Consider the following 23,727-nt stretch of genomic DNA (forward strand, 5'->3'; position numbering starts at 1 on the left):
TCTGTGGCGGCGCTCTGAGGAGAGGATCCATCCGGGAGCAGCGGGGGCCACGCGGTGTGATGGCGGGCGGGCCTCTCGGTAACAGAGTCCCGGGCGTCTATGGCGGCGCGCTCTTCTAGACTGTGAGCCCATTGTTGGGTAGAGGCCGTTTCTATATGCTGCCAACTTGTACTTCCCAAGCACTCAGTACAGTGCTCTGCACACAGTAAACGCTCAATAAATGATTGAATGAATGAATGAATGACACCAACAGTGCCCCGGGGCTTTTGAGCAGGGGGATGAATTAGGCATCCGGGCAAATGGACTTAGCTTTTCTGGTGAGGGCACAAAGGTTTTGTACTTTTCTTTTTTTCAACCTACTATCTTCAACTTTGACTGTGTGCCTTTTATGCTTAGGGATGCGATGATGACTATGGCATTTGTTAAGCACTTACTATGTGCCAGACCCTGTACTAAGCACTGGGGTGGATACAAGCAAATAGAGTTGGACACAGTCCCTGTCTCTGACTCTTGTGGGGCTCACAGTCTCAGAACATGAAGCCACCTCCCTCTAGGAACTGTGCTTAGCTACTTCGTTTTACTTTTTTTATGGTACTTGTTCAGCACTTATTAAGCACTAGGGTTGATGCAAGCTAATCAGGTTGGACAGGGCCTATGTCTCACAGGAGTGCTCTGTCAATCCCCATTTTACAGATGAGGTAGCTGAGACATAGAGAAGTTAAGTGACTTGCCCATTGCCACTCAGTAGGCAAATGACAGAGCCAGGATGTTATCTTAGATCACTGATCTTACTGTCTATTGTTATTTGGTTTTCCACTATTAGTGTTTTAACCAGCTGTCATGGTCCCCCATCAAACCCCCCAATTCAATCATGAATCTGAATAGGGCAGGAATGCGTAATCTATTTGTCTTGTAATTACCCCAGCATTTTCTGAACACAAACGAGCAATGCACCATTGTAACCACCAAGGCAAAGTCCCTCAAATGTTGCCAAATTCATCAGTTTCAAGAATAACATTCAAAATGTGGTCTGCTTTGTGTAAGAATTCCATTTTATACCCATCAAAAGCTGGTCTGCATAGGAAGAGTTAACTGTTTTGAGTGACTTGGCCTGTGTATCAAAATAGCCAGCAATTAAGTGGGCCTCTGAAAACCAGATGAGAAATAAAAGATGAATAAGTTCCTAAGGGACCTGAAATTATGCCTAGCCTGTGTTTAATTTACATACCAATCAAGGTGTAAATCATTGTCAGAGCACGTTTTTCAATAAAATGGAACATCAATATGACTGAAGGAGGAGGGCGCCTCTTTGAAACTGCTTCCACATGAGGAGAGAAGCCATTTCACAGTTTCTATGCATTGCAAGGCCCAGCAATGCCTTTAGTAACCTAGCCTCAAAGTCTTTTTTTTTTAAAGCCACCTCATGTAATCATTTAATTACATCACTTCAGTCTTAGCAGCCTTATGATGGAGTGGCAGTTATATTGGATTTGAAGGCTAAGTGAAGGGGGCTGGTGGAAGAGAAAAAGCATTTTTGAGCTGAAGGAACTCTGGTTTCAGATCTTCATAAGGAGTTTTGCAGACAGTTGGGTGTTTTTTTGAAAGATGGAAGGAAGAAGATAGAGGGAGTGTAAATGCATATTAGGGTTTACTCTTCAAATTTTCTCCCTAATTATACAGGAAACTCCTCCGAGACAAAGATCATGATATTTCTTTTTTGCATTTTCCAAGGAGCTACTTGCAATGCTGTGACAAGAGATGCTCAATAAATATAATAAAAGTAGTATTTCTTAAGAATTTACTATGTCCCCAGCACTATGCTAAACACTGTGGCAGATACAATATAATCAGTCCCAATCTCATATGAAGCAAACAGTCTAAGGGGGATGGAGAACAGGTATTCAATCCCCATTTTACAGATGAGGAAATAGGCACCAATAAGTAAAGTGATTTGCCCAAGGTCACCCAACAGGTAAGCAGCAGAGCCAGGATTAGAACCATGCCTCCTGACTGCTGGTCCTGGGCTTTTTGATAGGTCATGCTGCTTCTCAATCCAGAAATCCAGAAACAATTTTATTCACATTTTCAATTCTAAATAACAGAACAAGTGAAGTCATTTTTACTCTCCAGAGTAACTCTTCTCAGGAAATCTCCAGTCTTCGGGGCTACTTAATTTTCCTCATATATTCCATCCTCTCCCATAGGCAGAGCTAAAGAATTTGTTTCCTCAGCCTTCTGAAAAGGGCCACGCTAAGAATACGGGGTATCCCAAAAAGCTCGGGGCACCTTCCTGCTCAGGAAAAGGGCTCTCCATTTGGTTGGGAGAGGTAGTAAGAGAAGTTCCTACTAGAAAGTGCTTTCATCAGGTACACACTTTAGCCTCAAACCACCCGCTAAGGTGAGCTTCGTCTGGAGCACTGTAATTACTCTGCACTTTGAAGAACCATTTTTCTTCTCTCATGTTCAACTCACTCAGCATTAACAAGGTTTGACAGGGGCAAAGAGCTCAACCCAATTAAATTTTCATTTTCCCCTTGGCCTGTGTGTGTGTGTGTGCGTGCATGTGCGTTGTGGGAGATTAGTAGGGGAAGATTTCCAAGGGCAGATATGATTTTAGTAGGGTTTTTTAATGTACCCCTAATCATTTATTGATATTTCTATTTAGAATGTTGTATCTTTTCAGGGTTGACGATACAAGGCAACTTTATTAAAACAACATGATTTGGTTATCAGTCAGGTTGAGAAACTAGGCCTTTCATTTGGGCAGACAGCATATGCAAAAAGATTATTGCTTTTCCTCCTTCCAGACAATGTAGTTCTCCATCAGAAGTGACTGCTAACTTCTTGAGGTTTTCTCTCTACCCCGTTCTTTGAAGTTGTATTACAGCAGAGAATCAATGCACTGAGATTTAAAGTAATTATGCTGCCTTACGGCAATTGATATAGTGTTTATGGAATTACAATTTTATTACAGCATGTTGGTGCAAAGATTCTTTTTTTAATGGTGTGTGTCAACACTGTCCTAAGCGCTGGGGTAAATACAAGATAGTTAAGTTAGAGTATCTGTACCAACAACCACAACGGCTCGCTGCCGGTGGTGTCCGTGGTCAGAGAGGTGGATTCTCAGCTGCTGCCGGATGTGGGATCAATTGTCACCTGTAAGGTAGGATAGTCAAACTATACACACACGCATGCACCCTGCCAAGACCTTCTGCAAGGTGTGAGGTAAGGATTGTTTTAGAAATCCGGAGGAGAAGAGCTGTGTGAGCATCCTTTTCCCCCGGTGTCCAGGTGTGCCTTTTGGGGCTGCCGCCCCTCCAAGCTGATTTTCCCCTGCAACCTTTGAGAGAACCTGGGGAAGGAAGGTTTCCAACTACAGATCTTGCCTAGGGATGCCGGGGAGACGTATTTTAAGCCACCGAGCTGGTCTGTCTCTGAACGCCTGGCCGTCTCCTGAGCGGGGAAGTGCACTCTCCCCATCCAAGACCTTTAGTCTGCCTCCCACTTCCCCCAAACAGCCCCAGGTTGGGTTACCACCAGTTTCTCTATTGATCAGAGAAAGGCCAGGACAAAACTAAGTCCAGGAGCGTCTATCTTCTCTGTTTATCAATCGTCCCAACTGTCAACCCCCTACCAAAGAAGCGTTTGTATTGAAACAGCTTGGCGGGAGGAACAGGGGACTGGGTGACTTCTACACTTGATTCCCCACAGCCCGGGAAACTCTCCAGAAGAGCTCTGAGAGATCCTCCTGAGAGCCCCAGTTTGCTTTAGTTTAAAATGCCAAAATATTCCCTTCCCCGGTTTTCTTTCTCCCAGGTTTCCAGCATCAACTCTCGCTTTGCCAGAGTGCATATTCTGTGTGGGATCCACGCCGCTCAAGAATTCCTTCCAGGGAACCATCAGGTAGGGAGCCCCCACCCCCGCCTTCTTCCATTCATCTCTCTGTGGTCTGTGGTGGGATTGGGTGGGGGCTGGAGGGTGGGCTAGGGCTTACAGACCCATTTGGGTCCCCTTGGCTCTCTCCGGGGAGGGACTGTGACCCAAGGGGAAATGGGACTGGATTGGAGGACAGGGGAAGCCTGGTTCCAGGTGGATCACATCAGAAAGGGAATAGAGGACAGAGTCAGGCAGGGGAGGGTGGCTGGAATAAAGTAGAAATTCGACAGGCGTCGAATGGGTCAGACCAAAAGCAGGACGTGCCCTAATCACAGCCAGGTCGCCCGGGTCTGAGGACTGATTGCTGGAGGTGGTGGGCGTGCTAGTGGAACCTCTTTCCGTGGACATCTTTTAGAATGGCAAAGAAACTGTTCTTGGGCTGGGTTAGGTGTTCAGGCTAGATCAATCAGTCAGTGTTTATTTACTGAGTGTCTTGTTTGTGCAGAGCACTCATGGCTCAGAGGAAAGAGCACGGGCTTGGGAGTCAGAGGTCATGGGTTCTAATCCCAGCTCCGCCACTTGTCTGCTGTGTGACTTTGGGCATGTCGCTTAACTTCCCTGTGTCTGTTACCTCATCTGTAAAATGGGGATTAAGACGGTGAGCCCCATGTGGGACAACCTGATTACCATGTATCTACCCCAGTGCTTAGAACAGTGCTTGGCACATAGTAAGCGCTTAATAAATGCCATCATTATAATTATTATCATCACTTTGACACTCCCCCTTCTAGACCGTGAGCCCACTGTTGGGTAGGGATCGTCTCTTTATGTTGCCAACTTGTACTTCCCAAGTGCTTAGTACAGTGCTCTGCACACAGTAAGCGCTCAATGAATACAATTGATTGATTGACACAGCCCACTCCCAGCCCTATAGCACTTATATACATTAGTACAATGCCTGGCACATAGTAAGGGCTTAACAAATACCATCATTAGTACCTCCTTTTACTCTGCTGTTTCCCTTATCTGGCCATAATTTATTTCAGTGTCTATCTCCCCAACTTTACTATAAACTTTTTGAGAGTGAGGATTGTCAGCCAACCATTGTACTCTCCCAGGTGCTCCGAACAGTGCTCTGCACATAAATGCTTAATATATACCACTGACTGACTGGGAAAGTACAGTTGCTAGACAACGATGCCTGCCTCAAAAAGCAGCAGGGTCTAGTGAAAAGAGCACAAGCCCAGCAGAGGACCTGGGTTCTAATCCCAGCTCTACCCCCTTGGCTGATGTGTGACCTTGGACAACTCACTTCACTTGTCTGGGCTTCAGTTTCTTCTAACTGTAAAAGGGGATTCAATTCCTGTTCTCCATCTTGATTGGATCCCAGTGCTCAGGATGGTGCTTGACACATAATTAGCACTTAGCAAGTACCATGGACAAAGAGTTTACCTTCTAGCTGGGAATAATGTAATTCAATTCAGTCATGTTCATCGAGTGCTTATTGTGTGCAAAGCACTGTACTTTGGGCAGTGGACAGTATATGGACACGGGGTGACAGACGATGTGACTAAATAAATAAACTGCAGTTGTTCCCTTCAAAGCCCTACTGAGAGCTCACCTCCTCCAGGAGGCCTTCCCAGACTGAGCCCCCTCTTTCCTCTCCCCCTCCCCATCCCCCCCACCTTACCTCCTTCCCTTCCCCACAGCACCTGTATATATGCATATATGTTTGTACGTATTTATTACTCTATTTGTACATATTTATTCTATTTGATCTTGTTAATATGTTTTGTTTTGTCGTCTGTCTCCCCCTTCTAGACTGTGAGCCCGCTATTGGGTAGGGACCATCTCTATATATTGCCAACTTGTACTTCCCAAGCGCTTAGTACAGTGCTCTGCACAAAGTAAGCGCTCAATAAATACGATTGAATGAATGAATATACCACATAAGGCTCACATGTGAATATGAACTAATTTAGACTATGTTTCAGTATGCACACAAATGAAAACAATCCTTATGTCTGCACATTCTTTACACTAAAAAAAAAAAAAAATCAAACCATTGCTTTTCCTGCAGATTACAAAATTTAAATGGACACCTACATTCTGAGCTGGACCACAACTGATATGACCAGTATAATGGATTAAGAACTGTTTTCTATAAAGAAAAATAAAATCATACCTGATAAGCACTTAGTACAGTGCTTTGCACACAGTAAGCACTCAAGAAATAAGATTAAAGTCTTAGAAAAGTTGATATGCAATCTTCTTGGAGTACACAAGCATTAAAGATTTCAATGTAATTTATCATAATCCAAAATTCCACACAAGCTTTACTTTCTCAATTCAATTCTTGGAAGGCTTGTCTCACCACTAGAGTATCAGTTCCTTGTGGGCAGGGAATGTGTCACTTCACTAAGTGGGCACTCAAATGCTGCTACTAGAGGATTTACAAATTCCATTTGCTAAACAACTGTGCATGATATCTGTAAATCAAACTTCAGTAATCAATCAATAGTAAATACTGAGGACTTACTTGGTGCAGAGTGTTGTACAAAGTGCTTGGGAGCATACTATAGAGTTAGTAGGCATGATCCCTACCCTCAAGGAGCTTATAGTTTAGCAGGGGAGAAAGACACTAAAATATATTGCAGGTAGGGGGAAGCAGAAGAGTTTACAGATATGTACTTAGGTGCTGTTGGTGGGGGAGAAGGTGAATGCAGCAAGTATCCAAGTGCTTAGATGACACAGCACATATGCTGAAATGGAAGTAGAGGAGGAAAGAGGGTGGGGATATGAGAGATTAATCAAGGAAGGCCTCCTGGAGGATACATGATTTCAGAAGAGCTTTGAAAGTAGGGAAATCAGTGGCTGCTGGATATGAAGGGGAGGGATTTGCAGACAGGAGGAAAGGCATGAACAGGAGTTTGGTGGTGAGAGAGATGAGAACAAGGTACAGTAAGTAGGTTGCTCTTGAGGGGAGCAAACTGCAAGCTACAGTGTAATGTAGTGGAAGAATTTACTTCAACAAGCAGACATTCAAGAACAATGAATTTTAAAAAAAAGTCTTCCCAACTGAAAGCTCTTTTGGGTAGAAAATGTTCTGAAGTGTTGTTTCCTGTTGACTAGTAGGGAATTCAATCATCTAGAAGTGGTTATCTAATTTGTGTATTTCCCAAATCCTTTATCTCCTTCCTACCTTTTGGCCATTCATTGCAAATTAACATTCCACAGTTGTGACATTTGCTCCTTGTTAACAACTCTGACAAAGATTTGGAATTATTAGCTAAAAAGTGGTTTTTGGAATATCTGTGGATTTAATATACTAATGCTGATTCTTCCATTCCCATAGAGTTGACCGAACAAGAAATTCCTTTATTAAACTGTATTATAATGATAATCATTCAATGGTATTTACTGAGCACTATACTAAGCGCTTGGGAGAGTACAACAGAGTTGGTATATGTTGCCAATTTGTACTTCCCAAGCGCTTAGTACAGTGCTCTGAACACAGTAAGCGCTCAATACGATTGATGATGATGATGATGATGGTAGACATGTCACCTGCCCTCAATGAGCTTACAGTCTACAATATCAATATCACTTCAATTACAATATAATTATCCTGTCATACTTGGGAGTTGAAGTTTTAATGTTTATTGAATTATCTAAAGCACTACCTAGTCTTCCAATCCTCATATGCAGTTATTTTAAATATTTGGTAAACAACATTAGCATATCTAATTGTAATATGTTCAGTATAATTCAATAGTTAACGATATCATACAAAATACTACCATGAATCTTCACAAGAACTATTAAGTACAGCATTTTATATTTTTATTAAAAGTTAAATTTTCAGTAAATTTTCTCTAACATCAGTCAACGGTCTCTAGAAAAAGTTCCCTAGTGAGATAGTCTGTAAGGAGATCGCTATTGCTACAAAAAACATTTAGTAACTAGACTCCTTCAAAAAACAAGAAAATGAAGTCCCTCTCTCATCAGGTCTGAGGGGAAAAAAACTGGTTTAGAATGAAAATAAAATAGCACTCAGCTACCTGTAGTCCCTTTTACGTTTTCTGTATTAATACCATATTTTTTTTCACCCCTTCAATACTAACTCCTAAAAATAAAACTTCATTGCTCGAGAAACAGGACAGAATAGGACAGGACAGGACAGACATTCACAATATAAAATTCTTAAACTTGAGGTGAAATTCCTTAATGAGTAAAAATAGAGCCCTTAACAGAGCCTAAAGTAGAAAAAAGGGAGAGGAAAAAAAAATCTTTGCCCACAAGAAGGGAACAATGAGATAGTGCATATTTGTTAGATTGCCTTGAATGATACCTTACTTGACAAGCTTCTTTCGCTGTTACAAATGGAGTCTGTTACAAATGGTTGATAAGGCAGCCACAGTAATGTCCCCAATCTACAACAAAAACAAAATAGATGTAAATAGTGAAGAAAAAGTAAGCAATCACATCCTCAATACTTCTTCCCAGTGGGAGATGGATGAGCCCAGAAGGCAAAAGAATCTATACTTGCACTCCCTTTCTGAAAAACAAACACGCAGAAACTTTTAAATTTAACAGAAAAAAACACTTCCTACTTCTTCACTCCAATAAGGATGGGTCAATGGCAAATTCTGTTGTCACAGTTCCCAATGGGCAGAAAGCTAGTTGCTTGGCCAATTGAAAGTGTTCTCCAATGTGCCTGCTCAATTGCCTGCTTCTGCCTGACAGCACCAGGATCTATCTCACTGCTCTACCCACTGAGAGGCCTGACAAAGTGGGGGTCTCCCACCCTTCCACTTGCTGGAATACGAGGTTGCCAGGACTTTAGGGACAGCCAGGAGGAGTCTCAGATGGTAGTAGGTGAGGCGAAAGAGGTACAGCAAAGCAATGGTGGCTTGAAAATCCCCAAATGTTCTGTCAAGCTTGCAGACTTCACAGTTTCCGAAACTGGTTTTCCCAAAATTAGTAGTACATGATGATGTTTGTGGTACTTGCTAAGCGCTTACCATATGCAAAATACAGTACTTAGGGCTGGGGTGGATAGAAACTATTCACTGTTCCACATGGGACTCAGTGAAAGGGGAGAACAGGCATTGAATCTCCATTTTATAGATGAGGAAACTGAGGCCCAGCGAAGCTAAGTGCCGCAATCAATAAGTGCTCAAGTACCATTGATTATTTTTATGGTATTTAAACACTTGGTATGTGCCAGGCACTATAAGAAGTGCTGAGATCAATCAATCAATCAATCAATCAATCAATCGTATTTATTGAGCGCTTACTATGTGCAGAGCACTGTACTAAGCGCTTGGGAAGTACAAATTGGCATCACATAGAGACAGTCCCTACCCGATAGTGGGCTCACAGTCTAAAAGGGGGAGACAGAGAACAGAACCAAACATACCAACAAAATAAAATAAGTAGGATAGAAATGTACAAGTAAAATAAATAAATAAATAAATAAACAGAGTAATAAATATGTACAACCATATATACATATATACAGGTGCTGTGGGGAGGGGAAGGCGGTAAGGCGGGGGGATGGAGAGGGGGACGAGGGGGAGAGGAAAGAAGGGGCTCAATCTGGGAAGGCCTCCTGGAGGAGGTGAGCTCTCAGCAGGGCCTTGAAGGGAGGAAGAGAGCTAGCTTGGCGGATGGGCAGAGGGAGGGCATTCCAGGCCCGGGGGATGACGTGGGCCGGGGGTCGATGGCGGGACAGGCGAGAGCGAGGTACAGTGAGGAGATTAGTGGTGGAGGAGCGGAGGGTGCGGGCTGGGCAGTAGAAGGAGAGAAGGGAGGTGAGGTAGGAGGGGGCGAGGTGATGGAGAGCCTTGAAGCCCAGGGTGAGGAGTTTCTGCCTGATGCGCAGATTGATCGGTAGCCATTGGAGGTTTTTGAGGAGGGGAGTGATATGTCCAGAGCGTTTCTGGACAAAGATAATCCGGGCAGCAGCATGAAGTATGGATTGAAGTGGAGAGAGACACGAGGATGGGAAATCAGAGAGAAGGCTAGTGCAGTAGTCCAGACGGGATAGGATGAGAGCTTGAATTAGCAGGGTCGCGGTTTGGATGGAGAGGAAAGGGCGGATCTTGGCAATGTTGCGGAGCTGAGACCGGCAGGTTTTGGTGACGGCTTGGATGTGAGGGGTGAATGAGAGAGCGGAGTCGAGGATGACACCAAGGTTGCGGGCTTGTGAGACGGGAAGGATGGTAGTGCCGTCAACAGAGATGGGAAAGTCAGGGAGAGGACAAGGTTTGGGAGGGAAGACAAGGAGCTCAGTCTTCGACATGTTGAGCTTTAGGTGGTGGGCGGACATCCAGATGGAGATGTCCTGAAGGCAGGAGGAGATGCGAGCCTGGAGGGAGGGGGAGAGAGCAGGGGCAGAGATGTAGATCTGGGTGTCATCAGCGTAGAGGTGATAGTTGAAGCCGTGGGAGCGAATGAGGTCACCAAGGGAGTGAGTGTAGATTGAGAACAGAAGGGGACCAAGCACTGAACCTTGGGGAACCCCCACAGTAAGAGGATGGGAGGGGGAGGAGGAGCCTGCAAAAGAGACTGAGAAAGAACGACCGGAGAGATAAGAGGAGAACCAGGAGAGGACGGAGTCTGTGAAGCCAAGGTCAGATAACGTGTTGAGGAGAAGGGGGTGGTCCACAGTGTCAAAGGCAGCTGAGAGGTCGAGGAGGATTAGGACAGAGTATGAGCCGTTGGATTTGGCAAGCAGGAGGTCATTGGTGACCTTTGAGAGCGCAGTTTCCGTGGAATGAAGGGGACGGAAGCCAGACTGGAGGGGGTCGAGGAGAGAGTTGTTGTTGAGGAATTCTAGGCAGCGCGTGTAGACAACTCGTTCAAGGAGTTTGGAAAGGAATGGTAGGAGGGATATGGGACGATAACTAGAAGGTGAGGTGGGGTCAAGAGAGGGTTTTTTTAGGATGGGAGAGACATGGGCATGTTTGAAGGCAGAGGGGAAGGAACCAGTGGAGAGTGAGCGGTTGAAGATGGAAGTTAAGGAGGGGAGAAGGGATGGAGCGAGAGATTTCATAAGATGAGAGGGAATGGGGTCAGAAGCACAGGTGGCCGGAGTAGCACTTGAGAGGAGGGAGGAGAGTTCCTCTGAGGATACCACTGGGAAGGATGGGAGAGTAGCAGAGAATGTTGAGAGCCGGGGGGTTGGAGAAAGGGGGGAAGAGACTTTGGGGAGGTCGGACCTGATGGATTTAATTTTGTTAATGAGATGGATACAAGCTCGTTGTGGGCAGGGAATGTGTCTGATTATTGTTGCAATGTACTCTCCTAAGTGCTTAGTACAGTGGTCTGAACACAGTAAGCGCTCAATGAATTGGATTGAATGAATGAATGAAGCGAATCAGGTAGGGCTGATTTGCCTGACAGTTATGGGCAAGTTATCACCAATTCTTGTGGCCTTACAGCACAGTCAATTTCCAGGGGGATCCTACAAAACAGACAAACCAACAAGGGATGAATTTCCCCCCTTTAAACTGTAAGCACCTTGTAGGAGGGATGGATCATGTCTTCCAACTCTACTGTAATGTACTCACCCAAGCATTTAGTACAATCCTCTGCACACAAACAATGAATACCACCGATTTAAAGGCTAAATGGTGACAAAATTCCATTGGTTACAATTAGGGCCAATTTAGACAAAAGCACATCTGAATTTTGAAGCTCTTCAGAAATGTCCTAATTCCCCAAAGCCCTTATAAAGCAAAACTGCAAGGAAATTACCTTCTTTGCATGTTTCACCACAGCCTTAATAGATTTGAGAAGCAGTATGGTGTGGAGAATCACCATGGTGTAGTGGATAGACCATGGGCCTGGGAGTCAGAAGGTCATGAGTTCTAATCCCAGCTCTGCCACTTGTCTGCTGTGTGACCTTGGGCAAGTCACTTCACTTCTCTGTGCCTCAGTTACCTCATACATAAAATGGGGATTGAGACTACGAGCCCCATGTGGGAACAGGAACTGTGTCCAACCCAATTTGCACACCCTAGCACTTAGTACAGTGCCTGGTAGACAGTAAGCATTAAATAAATACCATAATTATTATTATTATATTATTTGAAGCTGGTCCATTACTATTTTGAAGATACAGTGTGCTCGAGTAATTCAATTTCTTTAGCCTGCTGAATGCAAAAGTCAATTTGGACACAGGTCTCATGGGGTGCAGTAAGTCATCATTTAGCTATTGATATTCAATTCGAGGAGAGTCTCCTCCTGGCACCCCATAATTGTCTACCTGTCAAGCATGCCCATCTTCCTACAGAACCACCCAGGAATGACAATCAATCAATGGTATTTACTGAGAGCTTACTGTTTGCAGAGCACTGCATTAAGGACTTGGGAGAATGTGATACGACAGAGTCAGTAGTAGACATGATCCCTGCCCTCAAGAAGTTTACAATCTCTGATTGTTCTTTAGGTACTGCTGACAGCACAGACAAGGGGGAAAAAAAGGTGGGGGCATGGAAATTCACCAAGCTAGGAGTTTAAAGTAATTGGAACAGACCTAAAAAGTTAATTTAAAATTCTTGCTTGCTTAGAGCATAAAAATGAAAACAACACTAACATTGAGCAGCTGCAGACTTCAGATTGTCATCTGCACTAGATTCATTCATTCAATTGCATTTATTGAGCACTTACTACATGCAAAGCACTGTACTAAGCGCTTGGGAGAGGACAATACAACAACATACATTCCCTGCCCATAAGATGTGGTGATTATGATGATAGTGGTGGTATTTGTTAAATACTTACTATGTACCAAATACTGCAAATTAAGTGCTAGGTTTGACACAAAATAATCAGATCAGATTCAATCCCTGTTCCTCATGGGTTCAGGTATTTTATCCCCATTGAACAGCTGAAGAAACTAAGGCACAGAGATGTTAAGTGACTTGCCCAGGGTCACAGCAGGTAAGTGACAGAACCAGGACTAGAATCTCCAGCTTCTAACTCCCAGTTCTATGCCTATTAATAACTGTGGTACTTTAGGTTCTTACTATGTGTTAAGCACAGTACTAAGCTCTGGGAAAATACAAAATACAATTATGCCAAACATGCCCATCTTCCTATAGAACCACCCAAGAATGTCAATCAATCAATGGTATTTATTGAGGGTTTGCCCTGTGCACAGCACTGCTCCCTGCGCAACATGGGGCTCACAGTCAAAGTGGGAGAGATAACAGGTACCGAACATCCATTTTACAGCTGAAGAAAACTGAGAGGCACAGAAAAGTTAAGTGACTTGTCTAAGATCATGCAGCAGGAAAGTGGGAAAGCCAGAATTAGAACCCAGGCCCATGCCCTTTCCACTAGGGCATTTTTCCTCCAATTTGTATTAGATGGTAGAACGAAACCAGGAAATATTTGGAACCTACCAAATACCAAAGATGTATTGTACTGGTAGCCACTAAAGATTTGACTCTTAATTGAGCTAGTGCTATCTAGCAGAGATTAAAAGAGAACATCTGTATCCCAAATCACTGTGATTACAGGTATGTTGTGTCCTTACATTTCTTTTCAGGTTCTGATCCTACCTTAGCATCTTCTTTACTCCACATTCTCCCCCACCCCACTCCCCTACCATAAAACCAAAGGTCACTAAAACCTCCCAGCTAGAGGAACTCAAAACCAAGACTCCAAACCTCAGAGAGGTGATAAGGTAACTATGTATGCAGGCTCCCCTTCTCCACCCCTCTCCCCTCTCCTAGCCCTTCTGCCCTCACATTGTCACGGATAACAATACAATCCAGTCGAGTTGATGTGAATATTCATGTATGGGCATGTCCGCAGATGTGAATACAACATTATGTTGCTTAAATTTTCTATGTATGAGCTGCCCCCAATTCTGCTTTCCTGGAATGGCTTGCCTATCAGGGAACGTTGACTATTCCCTCTCCTCTCTGGGATCAGTGGGTGGGAGGGTTGAGGAGAGAAGCCGCCACAGCCCCAAGCTGTTAACACGGAGACACTCAGGGTTTTCTCTAAACTGTAAGCTCCATGTGGGCAGGGACTTGTCTACCAAATTAGTTATATTGTACTCTCACAAGGTCCTTAGAAAAGTGCTCTGAACATGGTGCTCAATAAATACAACTGATTGAATTGATCAGTTCCCAATACACAATATTAGTTTCTTCAGTCAGTGAATCCACAGTGTGTTAGGAGCACATCCTGATGAAACATTTCTTCATACCTTACCTCTAAATCACACCTTAAGACTACATTTGGGCTTCCAGTTTGTAAAGGTCAGTTAAACCACAGCAGCACAAAGATATAATCAATAGTCCCAAATAATTTGTGCCAGGAGGCATAGGGTGAGTAGGAAGAGTCTAGTTCATTCCTCCCTCTCATTTCCCACAGACTTTGGGGTGGGGTAGTTGAAAGAGGCAAGAGGGGAAATTACGCTAAATCCAACTAAACCATGAGTGTTCCCAAGAGAGAGTCAGGGCAGCTTTGGGCTGTGGTGACTTTGTTTCCGCATCCTTCCAGCCCACTGATTTTGGAGGCAAGGGGGACCTGTCCATTTTCCCTGATGGGCAAGTCAATCCAGGCAAGTATGAGCAGAGGAAACTCACACCACTCCTCTCTTCCTGGGGCAGCTCTCTTTGGCAGCAGCAATGTGGTAGCTCTCAATTCAGACAAGTGGACTAATAAACTTAAAGAACCTAGGTTTGCCAGAGGCAAGGAACAGTGTAGCCTAGTGGAAAGTACACAATTCCAGTTCCATCACTTGCCTGCTGTCTGACCTTGGGCAAGTCACAACTTCTCTATGCCTCAGGTTCCTCTTCTGTAAAATGGGGACTAAATACCTGTTCTCCCTCTCCCAGACTACTAGCCCCATGTGAGACACTGTGTCTGACCTGTTTCTCTTTTATCTACTGTGGTGCTTAGTATAGTGCTTGGCACATAAGTGCTTAACAAATACCCACTCAACTGTAAACTCATTGCAGGCAGTAAATGTGTCTATTCATTGTTATATTGCACTCTCCCAAGCACTTAGGACAGTGTTCTGCACACAAAAAGCACTTAATACAACTGACTGATTGAAATACCATTATCATCATCATCACCACCACCACCATCAGGCTGAATTCACATTTGGGCAAATTGACGATTTAAGGCTTTCACCAAATTTTGTGACATGTAGAGCATCGGTTCCAATGATGCATTAATAATCAATTTACATTTTCTCAAGGCCTCCACTAACAGCCTCAACAGATTAGTGATTGCTGCATGCCAGGCAGGCCAGTCTCCTGCTGGTGTTTTCCTGCTGCCACCTGGTTGAAAGGTTTCAATGAAGACTGTGACAGCAAGAGGAAGACTAGATTGTAAGCTCATTGTGGGCAGGGAATGTATCTGTTTAATGTTGTATTGTACCCTCCCAAGCGCTTTGTACAGTGCTCTGCACACAGTAAGCGCTCAATACGATTGAATGAATTGCATCCAGTGCTTAGAACAGTGCTTCGCACATAGTAAGCGCTTAACAAATACCATAAAAAAAATGAATGAGAAAAAGAAAATGATGCTGTCAGGCACCGGAAGAGGAGTTGTGAAAGAGCTGAGCACTGTTTTGTGCACAGATTGTGAAAGGATCACTAATCACACAATCTTTGAACCGCTCTCGCACACACGGATAGAATCTTACCTTTCAAGCGCCATCAAACAACCCCTTGGGACTGTTATCCATCTAAAGTTAAATAAAGTTTAGACCTTCCACATATATACCTTTCAGCTTCTTCAAAAGTTTTATCGGCACCACTTACAGGCCATATTAGATGACCAGCTAGGATCACCATCAAAATCCTTAAACAGTTATCCCACATTAGTCCAAAAATCAATCTTTACTGCATCAAAAGTTGCATTGAGCAGGTCAGCTAATGGGGATGGAACATAGTTCCATAGGAGAAATAAAAAAGCTGAAAATACTTAACCAGTTAGAAACTATTAAAATGCTTAAGGACTGGGCAAAACCTACTTCAAACTTTTAGCAATTCTTAATGCATTGATCACTTTAAACAATCCATTAGGTTCTTTTCTCGAACTCGAGAAAATTGTTAAATTCTAGACAAACCTAGGGACTTTCATAAAGAGCATAAATAAGACAGAGGGATACATTAGGAAAAAAAAGTCTTGTACCCCTACACCACGAAAAAAATGATAAAAACTGCAAATCCTGATTACATGACAACCTCCAAACTCCATAAAGTGAACCAAAGCATTCCAAACTCAAGTTGGACAGGATGCCTGAGGAGAAGTTGGCCCCTTACCAGGCCAGACTGGGTCTACGTTAACATACACAGTACAAATCCCTAATGAAGAACTGCCCAGAGAAGCTGACCTGTCAGGAGAAGGGAAAGACTAAGTAACTAGTGCTTCTGCTACTTTTCTCAACACCATCAACAGCAACTCAGAGTTGCTAAAAATAATGCCAAAATGTTTTCAGATTTTCATCCCTCCCTCCCCTCTTCGTAAATCACCAGGGCACTCAGAGACGTTGCTGTCACCTCTGGAGAGAAAACCAAAAAATACAAATAAACTTACCTAATTTTTCCAATATGCATGGAATTTAATTTCTCACCACTCCAGGCTCAGACTAGAACTTTGAACTTTCCAAAGGAAACAAAGGCTACAGAATGGAAAACTTTCCCTCAAGAGGAGATTTTTCACCTCAAAACCTCACCTCTCACTATACCTGAACCCTTTCCACACTTTTGCCCATTCTTCTTTCCTCCCCAACTGCCATCTTCAATCTCACTGCATTTAAACATGCTCACTACTCCCCTGTTCTCAAAAACCCCTCCCTGGACCCTACCCTCACCTTCCAGCTATTGTCCCATCTCCCTGCTCTTTGTCCAGACTTCTCAAAATGTTTTACACTGCCTTCCCTTCTCCATCTCCCTCAATCCTCTATATTCCAGTTTTGGGCCCCTTCACATGAAACCACACTATCCAAGATGCTAATGACCTCTTCCTTGTCAAACCTAGTGGACCCTGCCTTATTCAAATCCTCCTTGCCTGCCTCTGACACTGTGGACCTCCATTTTCTAGGAAACAGTAACTAATCCTGATTTTACAGACACAGCTCACTCCTGGTTCTCCTCTTACCTCATCATTGGCATTTATTACTCAGTGGACCCTCTTTATTGAATGCTTACTGTGTGCAGAGTACCTTACTAAGCACTTGGGAGACTACAATACAACAGGGTTAGTAAATAAGTTCCCTGCCCACAACAAGCTTACTGTGTGCAGAGCCCTGTACTAAACTCGGGTAGTATAATACAATGAAGTTGGTAGAATGATTCTCCCCGCCTCCCCCAAGGGATTTACAGTCAACAGGGGGAAATGGATATTAAAATAAATGGGAATAGAATATAAGGATATGTGCATAAGTGCTGTGGTACTGGAGTGAGAATCAAAGTGCTCAAGGGGCACAAAGCCAGGTGCAGAGATGATGCAGAAGGGAAGGCAGGTACAGAGAACAAGGACTTAGGGATGACATCTCAAAGGAGCTGTGATTTTAGGAGGGTTTTGCAGGTGGGGAGAGTGGTATCTGTTGGACATGAAAGGGGAGGGAGGACATGAGCAGGGAGATGGATGAGACTGAGGTAGAGTAGGTTGGCATTAAAGGAGCCAAATGTGTGGGCTGGATCATAGTACATCAGTGAGGTAAGGCAGGAGGGATATGGCCGATTGAGCTGATGGTAAAGAGTTTGAGGATGGAAACACCTCTCTGGCTGCTCCTCAGCTTTCATTCCCTAGCTGTAGCTTAAGCTCTTTTCTGGGTCCTCTTCTTTTCTCACTCCACACTCACTCCCTTGGGGAGCTCATCCACTGCTCTGGCTTCAGCTACCACCTCTAATTTATCGCATTTGCCACCACAGCTCACTTCTTTTGCAATCCTACATGTCCTCTTGCCTACAGGACAGCTCCATGTAGATGTTCTACCAGCACCTCCAATCAATCAATCAATCAATCGTATTTATTGAGCGCTTACTATGTGCAGAGCACTGTACTAAGCGCTTGGGAAGTACAAATTGGCATCACATAGAGACAGTCCCTACCCAACAGTGGGCTCACAGTCCAGTTCACCTCCAGTTCATCCATCGTCCCTCTCAAATTCTCTCCTCCACCTAACTTTCCCACCACATTTCACTTTACTGCCTTCCCTGTAGCCAAAGCCCAAAACCTCATCACCTTGACTCTTTTATGTCTTTCCACTCCCACAGGCAGTTTGACATAAAATCCTGTCAGTTTTCTCTCCATAATATTTCCCAGATCTAATCCATCCTTTCATCCAAAGGATAAAAAAGAGACCAAAAAGATTATTTACCTGATTATATTGTGAGGAATCTCATAAAAAGGTCCAGACTCAAAAAGAGCTTCGACTTAAGTAGTACAGAGTTCTACACCAAATACGTAACCTATCCATGCTTATGATGATCAGTGGACAATATACACAACACTCTGTACATTTCCTCCCATAATTTCTTCACATTTTTCCATATTTAAAGAGACTGAAGTAATTAATGATTTGCAGGACCCTTTTGAAAACAGACCAAATTTTCTCCACAAATGAGCAAAAATGGTTTAACTGAATTGAAGGTCAGACATGGTTATTCATCTCTGGCTTGCACTGTTATAGAACAAAGTGCCTTGCAAGAGCTAAAAATCCTTGAGCTGGGAACACCGTAGCATAACCCTCTGCAGTTCTGGTCACAAATGACTTCTATCATGAATGAACAACATGGCTATTCCAACATATATCAATCAATCAATCAATCGTATTTATTGAGCGCTTACTATGTGCAGAGCACTGTACTAAGCGCTTGGGAAGTACAAATTGGCATCACATAGAGACAGTCCCTACCCAACAGTGGGCTCACAGTCTAAAAGGGGGAGACAGAGAACAGAACCAAACATACCAACAAAATAAAATAAGTAGGATAGAAATGTACAAGTAAAATAAATAAATAAATAAATAAATAGAGTAATAAATATGTACAACCATATATACATATATACAGGTGCTGTGGGGAAGGGAAGGAGGTAAGACGGGGGGATGGAGAGGGGGACGAGGGGGGAGAGGAAAGAAGGGGCTCAGTCTGGGAAGGCCTCCTGGAGGAGGTGAGCTCTCAGCAGGGCCTTGAAGGGAGGAAGAGAGCTAGCTTGGCGGATGGGCAGAGGGAGGGCATTCCAGGCCCGGGGGATGACGTGGGCCGGGGGGTCGATGGCGGGACAGGCGAGAGCGAGGTACAGTGAGGAGATTAGTGGTGGAGGAGCGGAGGGTGCGGGCTGGGCAGTAGAAGGAGAGAAGGGAGGTGAGGTAGGAGGGGGCGAGGTGATGGACAGCCTTGAAGCCCAGGGTGAGGAGTTTCTGCCTGATGCGCAGATTGATCGGTAGCCATTGGAGGTTTTTGAGGAGGGGAGTAATATGTCCAGAGCGTTTCTGGACAAAGATAATCCGGGCAGCAGCATGAAGTATGGATTGAAGTGGAGAGAGACACGAGGATGGGAGATCAGAGAGAAGGCTAGTGCAGTAGTCCAGACGGGATAGGATGAGAGCTTGAATGAGCAGGGTAGCAGTTTGGATGGAGAGGAAAGGGCGGATCTTGGCAATGTTGCGGAGCTGAGACCGGCAGGTTTTGGTGACGGCTTGGATGTGAGGGGTGTATATAGGTATATTAGGTATAGGTATATAGGTATATTAGGTATATAGCACCTGACCTTTTAAATTCAGACAATTATTATTTCTCTCCTATGAATCAACGCCTCAGAGACAACAGAGTTTGCGTGTGCTGACGAAGCTTAGAGCTATGCTATATAGAGTTACCCATAATGGAAAGGTCTATGCCAAAGCATCAGAAAGTCGATTCACCTGTGTTGGGCAGAAGCAGCATGGGAAAGTGTCAAAGGCGGGTGATCAAGTGATGCAAACACTGATCAAAGACAACAGCAGAGACTCAAGTATACTGCACAGAAGAAGGCAATGGCAAACCACTTCTGTATCTTCACCAAGAAAACTTTATGGATACACAACCAGAACGACTTTATGAGAGAAGATGGAACGTTCTCGGGAGGGTGTGTCCATTGCGTCGCTATGGATCAGAAAAGATTCGACAACATTTGAAGAATAATAATTAGTATTTATTTAGTGCCCTTAGATACAAAGCCCTGTATCAGGTTATGTTTCTTGAGAAGAGCAGATGAATGTGATGTCACACTTTGCAGTAACCCAATGCCGCCATTAATTCACCATGAAGAAAAAAATGCATTAAACTGAAAATAGCAAATGCCACCAGTAGAACAAAAGACAGTGCTTACATTACATATATCCAGTGAATTGGGAATTGTTATCTTTTCTCATGTGTTTTTTCCAGCAACACTACATATGCATAGAAGATCTCACTGCAGGTAGTGTCATTAATGCCAAGAGACGGAAAAAGAATTCACAGACTAAAGCCATCACTGTTACTGGAATGCCCATTAAAAATGGGTTAACATTCTGATTTAAGAAATGGTACTTAAGACCAGTTTACCTACTTCCTTTCCATAACTTCCCCCTTCTACTTTATTAGCAGCTGGTATTACCACACAGGCAGCGTTAGACAGACTGAGTAGGCATATCTCATATGAATGTGAATTACCTAAGCCTTCCTGGATAATCCAGTATAAAAGCACTTGACTGCAGGTCACCACCTAATACAAAGACACCATCTTTCAATGCACTTTAAAAAAACCCAAAAAAACCCACCTTTCCTCAAACAACTGAGGTTCTTCCTCTGGAAGATTACTTCTTTCCTAACACCCAAGCAATTTCCAAGATTAACTGGTCCAGAGCATCAGATAATATACAAACATGTCAGCTCCTCAGTGAGCAAAACCAAAATATATATGAAGTGAAGGAGCCCACAGCCACAAATCTTCAACTCATCTGTAGGGCAGTTAAATACTTCTATTTCAATCTGGGAATTAAAGTCAGTGGGTCACTGAATACTGTAGCAGTGCACACTAACCAGCTCAAGTTTCCCTGAGACTGACATTCATTGTTATTGCCTGAAGGCTAGGTATTTGGAGCATAGCTTTATAAATAAGCTTTTTGCAAAAAAGGTCTTTTTCTCCTCTCCCCCGCCCCCCATTAGTATTATCTGGAATTCTGTGATTCTAAAAAGGTCCATCATTTCAATTAAAAGGAACCCCATGTATTTTCAAGCGAGCAGAGAGTCACACAAAAGTGCTACCCGAACTCAAGATAACATAAAGCTAACATATTTGAAGAATTATGATGCTTTCCAAAATCTGTCCATTTTCACACATATGAACATGCTAAATGTCTCCATTTGTTTGCCTGGATTCTTTTTTTCAGTTTACAAAAGGGAACTGGAATCTAGATGATGAGAACAATTCTATAAACAAGCCTCAATTCCACATTGTTATTCAAAACCTTGTTATGTGAGTACCAACAGTATCATATGGTCAACACCTGGGAGAAAAAAAAAACAACAAAAAACCAAAACGCTGAAGGTGTATTTTTCAACTAGACAAACACACCGGTGTTCAAATCTATTTGCAAATGAATTCAGAGCAGACAAGAGTCTCCCACCCCCATTTTAAATAAGTAGGTCACCGTCGTGGGAGAGGGATGACTATCCACAATAACAAGAGAGTGGCTGTAGCCACATTTTAATTGTGAATAATAGCCTTTATCACAACATTCAGATGCCTTAATGATTACAAGTGTCATCAGGCTGCTGTTGCCCAGCTGCGGAAAGTTTACTGCACGACTCCACAGCTTTCTTTAATTGAGAACACGAACACACACACACACCCCACCCCCACCCCCGTGAGGTTGGAAACTATTTCCTACAGAAAGACTACCCAAGCCCTGAAGGAGTTGAAACTTTTACTCTAGGAAGGGGATAGGAGCAGTTAAAATGATTTTGTTGGTAGGACGGATTCTCTTCATCTTAAAAGGCACTGAGTAGGAGTAAATCCACGAGACAGATTCATTTTCTCTCCATTCACACAGCCGTGTTTCCGTCAAAACCATTTAAGACTTCAGACTGCCCCTGCTTTGTTGTTAAAGCATCGTTTATCACAATATGGTGGTGACGGTGGTGTTCGTTAAGCGCTTACTATGTGCCAGGCACCGTGCTAGGCGCTGTGGCGGATACCAGCGAATCGGATTGGACACGGTCCCTGTCGCCACGTAGGATTCACAGTCTCCATTCCCCTTTTGCAGACGAGGCAACTGAGGCTCAGAAAATGAAGTGCCTTGCCCAAATCCGTATGGAGCCGGGTTTAATATGCGCTTTCTCGGTCTCCAAAATAGGCAAGGGTAATTTTCTTCGGGCGAAAGAAGCAGCGAGGCTTAGTAGAAAATGCCCAGGCTTGAGAGTCGGAGGTCATGGGTTCTAATCCCGCTCCGCCACTTGTCTGCTGTGTGACCTTGAGCAAGTCACTTCACTTCTCTGTTGCCTCAGTTCCCTCATCGGTAAAATGGGGATGAGGACTGTGGGTCCCACGTGGGACAACCTGATGACTTTGCCTCTACTCCAGCGCTTAGAACAGTGCTTGGCATAGAGTAAGCGCTAACAAATACTATTATTTTATTATTATACGGACAAGTTTCCCAAATTGGGGGGGGGGGGGGGGAGTTTACGATTTCTACCTACTTCATACAATCGAAGAGTCTCGAGTAATTAAAATGTTAGCAAGTTCCATGGCCAGAGGGTCTCAGCCACGGACCCCGAGTTGGGTGGTTGATCGTCTAAGACTCTTACGACTATTTCTAGTCTGAGAAATGCCAAGCGAGGTCTCTCACAAGCCCGTCTCTGCTCCTCCTTTCTCATTCATTCATTCATTCAATCAATCGTATTTATTGAGCGCTTACTGTGTGCAGAACACTCTCGCCGGATCGGGGGCAACGTCGGGTCCCCGGTATCGGATCTACCCAGGGGTGGGCACAATAATGATCATAATACCACCAATAATTGGGGTATTTGTTCAGCGCTTACTATTGCGTAAAGCGCTGGGGTGGACACAACCATGGCTTAGTGGAATGAGCACGGGTTTGGGAGTCAGGAGACATGGGTTCTAATCCCTGCCCCGCCACTTGTCTGCTAGGTGACCTTGGGCAAGTCACTTCACTTCTCTGGGCCCTCAGTTGCCTCATCTGTAAAATGGGGATTAAGACTGTGAGCCCCACGTGGGACAACCTGATTACCTTGCATCTACCCCAGCGCTTAGAACAGTGCTTAACACATAGTAAGCGCTTAACAAATGCCATTATTATAGATTATATTATATAAGTATAATACAACATTAATATTATATTATAATGTATATAATTTATTATATCAATTGTACACTATAGTATAATAGAACATTAATATTATACAATATTACATTATTATACAACTTAAAGAGTGTATAATTCCCTCTTGGGGCTCCCAGTGATCCCACAGCAGGCAAACGGTGGAGACGGGATTAGAACCCAGGTCCTCCGACTCCCAGGCGCCCGGGCTCGATCCACTAGACCTCGCTGCTGCTTTGTACAGACGGTTCCTGTGAGTCAGATCCACCCGGGGCCGTTTCCTCACAAGTTTTCGGGACAGAAGAAGGAAGGATACCCAAATAAAATCCCGTTTCAAGGGAGTTTTCGTCGAAAAGTTGTGTGTGGGCGGGTTGGCTGCGGAGGACGCTCGGGGAGAGGGTGAGACCAGGCCGGGACGGGAGGCTAGAGGCCGGGGGGAAGATGCGCGTGGCTCAGTGGAAAGAGCCCGGGCTTTGGAGTCAGAGGTCGTGGGTTCGAAT

The 23,727-nt window shown here is 44.0% G+C and overlaps 1 protein-coding gene across 6 annotated transcripts in view; it reads right to left on the reverse strand.

Moving 5' to 3' along the window:
- TIAM2 (TIAM Rac1 associated GEF 2) overlaps positions 1-23,727 on the reverse strand; it is a 292,806-nt gene that overhangs the window by 239,340 nt on the left and 29,739 nt on the right. For 5 of the 6 annotated variants that reach the window (XM_038740604.1, XM_038740597.1, XM_038740613.1 and 2 more), the window contains exon 2: positions 8,233-8,309. The gene's annotated coding sequence lies outside the window, so the exon portion shown is untranslated. Of the gene's footprint in view, positions 1-8,227; positions 8,310-23,727 lie in introns of all 6 variants that reach the window. The other variant, XM_038740590.1, reaches the window with a different exon arrangement.

This window comes from Tachyglossus aculeatus, chromosome 2 (assembly GCF_015852505.1).
Source record: "Tachyglossus aculeatus isolate mTacAcu1 chromosome 2, mTacAcu1.pri, whole genome shotgun sequence".
NCBI lineage: Eukaryota > Metazoa > Chordata > Mammalia > Monotremata > Tachyglossidae > Tachyglossus > Tachyglossus aculeatus.